The sequence below is a fragment of the Tamandua tetradactyla genome, chromosome 19, assembly GCF_023851605.1.
Source record: "Tamandua tetradactyla isolate mTamTet1 chromosome 19, mTamTet1.pri, whole genome shotgun sequence".
In the NCBI taxonomy this organism is placed as follows: domain Eukaryota; kingdom Metazoa; phylum Chordata; class Mammalia; order Pilosa; family Myrmecophagidae; genus Tamandua; species Tamandua tetradactyla.
Window position 1 is genome coordinate 24,346,737 of NC_135345.1, and position 5,675 is coordinate 24,352,411.

A 5,675-nucleotide genomic window follows, 5' to 3' on the forward strand; every position below is an offset into this window, starting at 1 on the left:
GACAGGATGAAGACAGAGGAGATGTTACAGAAGTCAGAGGAGTTTCTTGATAGAATTGAAGGCCCCAAAAAAAGTTGAGTCTCTTGCATTGGGGACTTAAGAAGTCATTGCTAGAGAGTTTCAGCAAACTAGTGAAGCTGAAACTTATTAGACAAAGTGAACAAGAGGGGAGGATTTGAGAACAATGAGCGTACACAATTCTCCGCTGAGATGGGCATATTGAAAGGCAGGGAATTGGCATATGTAAACTCCCTGCCTTGGGACACTATCTGCCATTTTTGCTCCAGAGCTACTGAGATAAACCAACCTCACAGTCATGCAGTTTCATGCCCTTGAAATGTATAGTCCCCAACACCAACTGAACCTTCAATGCCATTCAGCAAAGAGAAGAAGGAGGCAAGCAACCACTAAAAGGAATTGATGGAGCAATTTTTCAAGATGGGAGAGATTTGAGTACATTTTTCCTAAATGTATGGAATCATAAATTCATAACTGATGGACTAAGATCCTGGAAAGGATGGAAGGGGGTGATATCCACAGCATAGATGGAAGCAAAGTTGGGACTGGTCAGATGGAGATTTGAGGTAGGAGATTGCCAGAATTCATATCAGTGACCCAAGAATCCTCAACTGGGAAGAGGACTGCTGACGGGCAGGAGATCTGTGGCAAGTGGGTGGTGTTTGGAGTTGTAGATTTGGACAGCAGCCTGACAACCAATACAAAGCTTGTTGAAAGGTACTAAAGTTCGGACAATAAAATTACAACGACACTCTTTGGCATGACTGCTTTTTTCCCAACAATTGGCAACAGCCTGCATGTAGAAGCAAACAAAACAATTGATTGCACTGAACCAAGACTGGGATTTTGTGTACAAGTGCAAGAGATTAAGGGTTTTGAGGTCTGAGTAACAGTGTGATTAAAGTGATGCATCATGGAATCTCAGCTGGCTAGCAAGGAGTGGGAAAGAGTATGGATGATAAACTGGGAAAAGAAAAAAAAACAACAGAGGAAACATAGAGGTACCAGGAGAGCTTAGAAATGAATAGATAAGGGAGCAGAAAGACTATGAGGTTATAATCGAATGTGATTACTCTGGAGTTTAGGATGTCATAAGCAGAAACATTGCACAGGGTGTAGACAATGTGACTGGGCAGCCAAAGCTGGCTTGGGGAGGGAAATGAAGCACTGGGACTCAGGTTAAATCACTGTATGTACCTCCACACAATGCCACAGATCATTCTGGTGGTGGCAATTGGGACAGAGAGGAGGACATGAGCCAGGTATCTGAGCCCTCAAGGGACAAGAGGTTGTGACATGAACATTGATAAGGACAGTCAGGAAGAAGGGTAGGATTTAGTCTGACTGATGGGAATCTCACTGGAGGGCAGGGGATTGTGTAGTTTTGTATGTTGCCAGCAAAATAATGCCCTGGATGCAACAGCGGCCACAGCTTCTCTGGGCCTAAGGGTGGTTAGACGAATGAGCAGTCACTGCACCCAAAAATGTACTTTCACAGGTGAAAACCAGATTACAATAAAGGTAAGATTTGGGGAAAGGGAGGTTACTTTTAACGGACCAGGGTTCAAAGGCACTGTGGGAAAAGGCGTGAAGTCAACTGAGGAAGGAAGTGGAGCAAGCATGAAGAGAACTGAGGATGCCCTTAACTGCAGAACTTATTCATATTTAACTTTGTATAAGATTTTTTATTTTCATAAATCTAAGATCTGTCCTGTCTGGGTCTAGACCAGACCAACAATAATGATGCATTAGGAATGTAGTTAACATCCCTCTTGCCTTGGAATTATCTCAGGAATGACAAAAGATACTACTCAGAGTATATAAGTACATTATACTCAGAGTAGTATCTTTTGTTGTAAAGTTTTAGTAGTACAGTGAATGGAACAAGAAAGATTTTTCTTTCTGTAGATCGCAGCAGAACATGAGCCAGTAGTTATTTGCAGGGTTATTTATGCCCCACAAAGAGAGAAAAAAAAAGCTCATTTGATAACCAGAGTTAAATTCCTAATATAAACTATTTGCTTGGATCACTTGACCCACATTTTGTCCTAACAGCCAAAAGAAGTTGCAAAAACTAAAGACGAAAGAAGGTCATTACTGTTATAAGGATGACCTCTTGACTGAAATGGACATTAAAAAGGTTTATTTCTGGGTTTTCATATGGACAAAGAAAACACTGTAATATGAGGATTCATTTTATGATAGCCTCCCATTTGGTATCCTTACATACAGCTGCTGGGAGTGTAAGGTGGAACATTTTTTCTAGGAGACAATTAACCCAAATATGTTTAAAATTGCATGCCTTGAATCCCAGCTGTTCTACACCTGAGTATTTATCCTAAAGAAATAATCATAGATAAGCCGCAAGTTTCATCATAATGGAAGCAGCCAAAATACCCCAAAATAGAGGATGGTTAAATAAATGGCACCATAATAACACAAAGGATAACACACAGCTTCTAAAACTGATATAGAGGTATACAAAATAACACAGGGCAAGTTGGTCATGATTTGTAAGACTAAAATCAAGTTAGAAAAATACTTAAATATGATACCAATTTAGATAAAATGAAATAAAAATTGCCTAGAAAACAGACTGGAAGGAGACATGTCAAAATGTTATCTATAATTATCTTTAAGTTGTTTGGATTACAACTGGTTTTGATTTTCCTCTTTTTTCTGAACTTCACAAAGAAAATTTTCTATAACAAAAGTGTATCACATCTCTAATGTAATGCCTGGGTATATCCTAGGGTATATTAAGCAGATAATCAAGAAGTATTGGCGGGCGGGCAATTGGTACAGTGGCAGAGTTCTCGCCTGCCATGCGGAGACCCAGGTTCGATTCCCGGTGCCTGCCCATGCAAAAAAAAAGTATTGACAAAGTCCCTTGAGGGATGGGAGAAAAAATATGAAACTATTAAACTTTACCATCAGGAAATCCCCTGATACTGTGTCAAACTTTAGGGACACCCAAATCAATAGGCCATGCCCTCAGTCATGAAGCTTACTCTTGTGAAGCTTATGTAGGTAGCATAGAAGCTTACCTATGGATATGCCTAAGAGCTACTGCTGAAGGATCTCTGTTGTTGCTCACATATGGCCTCACTCTCTCTAAGCCCAACTTTGCAAGTGAAATCATTGCCCTCCCCTCTATGTGGGACATGACATCCAGGGGTGAAGATCTCCCTGGCAATGTGGGAGAGGACTCCCAGGGATGAATCCAGCCCTGGCACCATGAGATCAACAATTCCATCCTGACCAAAAGAGGGGAAAGAAGCGTAACTAATAAAGTATCAGTGGCAGAGAGAGTTCAAATAGAGTCGAGAGGCTACTCTGGAGGTTGATCTTATGCAAGCTTCAGTTAAACATTGCTACCTATCATAACCTGCCAATCCCCAACCAGGACCATTCCAGTCAATCCTAAAGAACACCTAGGACAATATATAAGATTCCACAAGGGTCCCATGCACTAGTGTTAACTTTCCAAAAACCTACAACCTCCAGATGGGTCCCTGGTCCAGATAAGTCTTGAAACCTAGAGGGTCCAGCCTCTCCAGAACATCAGATAGATCCATCTCCCTACCCCATATTAGTGACAGACCCTTCCAACATGAAAAAGTTAGAATGGCCATAGCCCAAACACCTGTAAAGAGAGGGATAGAAAAATCAAAGGTGATGATGGAGTTATACAGAGAAGATAGGATTTGATAAATGAATATGATTGCTGAATCATTAAATTGATATCTCTTTTAGTCTCTAGTATCTTAGAGCAGCTAGCAGTAAAAACCTAAAATTGTGAATTTAACCCGTGTCAAACTATGAACTATCTTCTACAACTAATTGTGGTACTGTGCTTAGAAATTTATTTCTTTTTTGTATACATGTTATTTTTCATAGAAAAGAAAGAAAAAAGTCGATTGTGGTGATAAAAAAAAATTTAAGCCTTCTAGTCTCTTATATTCTGGAGCAGCTAGAAGGAAGAATCTGAGAGGATCAATTGGTAGCTCATGATAAACTCTGAGATCTGTCCTGTAACTACTTATTGAAGAGTGCTTTATTGCTTTTTTTTATTTCTTCGCTTTGTATATATGTTATACTACACAATTTTAAAAAGTTAAAAAAATGAATCACATCTCTAATGAGAAAAAATTATAACATGTTTTCATCAGTTTTCTGCTATCTGATGTTCAAAACCAGTGCCTTGGAAAATCAAGTTGAAATAAATTTTTTTAATTGAGTAACAAAATGCAAAAGAAAAAGAGCATTCCTGACAAATGAAAATGTGTAACAAAAGAGGTATTCCTTCTCATTTGAATGCTAAAACTCTCGTTAGTATACATTCTTTGAGGTAAGTTTTTTGTTTTTTTTTTTTTTGGCATGGACAGGGCAGGCTCCAGGAACCAAACCCAGGTTTCCAGCATAGCATGTAAGAATTCTGTCACAGAGCCACCATTGCCCACCCACAGGTAAGTATTTAAAGAAATGTTTCCGCCCCTCCATGTTTTAATTTTTCTTGCTCATGATCACATGGGCTTTAGGAGTAGATGTCTTTAAATTCCCAGAATGAGTCAAAGGTAATTTCACTATACAGATTATCAGTACAAATTTTAGTTAGCACCTATTTCGTGACCTGCACTGAATTTAAGGCTGTGAGTAGTGTGAATTACATATTACAAAAAAAAAACTCAATGCATTTCTAAACCAATTAAGAAAAAAACTACTTATTTTAATACAATAGACATAAAAGAATAATAGCAAGAATTCAAGCAGTTCTTAATATTTACAATGCTTTCTTAAATACTATTTAAGTCCTAATATAAGATAAGGCATTTTCTCAGAATTCTCTGAAAAACAGGGAATTATCTTACAGTCAAGTGTTTTTGAAGGCTCTCACGTTATAGGGCATTCCCCTAATTACTTTATTTGAACAAGTAAATAATGCTTGGGGAGGACTCATTAGCCTGAAGTGACCTCAGTGGATGCTTGTTTGCAATACTTACAGAGGTCATTTGACAAAATCAGTTACAGAGACAGAGATGTCATACAGATTTAGGTACTGTTCCTGGGGCGAAGCACACAACTGCAAATGTTTAACATTATTGTGAACAATCACTGAAAAAGTTAACTACCCAAGTGAGTATAACGGATGTTTCTTTAACATCTACTTGATTTTGGGGTCCGCTTTCACCGCTAATGTAATACTAAACTGGTTTCTCTTTTGAGCAGCAAACTCCTTCCAGCATGATGGTAACGACCAGGAGAGCACTTTAGAGTTTACAAAACTCCCCCAAACATCATCATAGTTGGTCGTGCTGCTACTGCAGTAAAAAGAATGAATATGGGCAAAATTTGGGCAAAATAAAGTACTATTCACTTAAATACGTGTGAACAATCAACTCACCTAATGCTTTTTGGCAACTTGTTCTTAGGGATCAGTTTAATTGGTGAAATAATTTTTAAATTATTTCTAATGCAACTGTTACTATCAGGGGCAAAAAATCAATTAGCAATGAAGTCCTACCTCCTACAATGAAAAAAGATTCTGATAAACATCATAAAGATGATTCCATTCCCTTTTACAGTTTGTGTGTGTGTATGTGTTGTTGCTCTTTTCTCTTTTCATCAAAGCCATGTAACCATTTTAGTTTGACATC

At 38.4% G+C, this 5,675-nt stretch overlaps 1 long non-coding RNA gene across 1 annotated transcript; it reads left to right on the forward strand.

The window, feature by feature from the left end:
* The first annotated feature begins 1,141 nt into the window (after window positions 1–1,141).
* Window positions 1,142–5,383, forward strand: LOC143663514 (uncharacterized). The gene is made up of 3 exons (XR_013165982.1): window positions 1,142–1,539; window positions 4,407–4,487; window positions 5,245–5,383. It is a non-coding gene; the product is annotated as an uncharacterized LOC143663514 (long non-coding RNA).
* The last annotated feature ends 292 nt before the right edge of the window (window positions 5,384–5,675 follow it).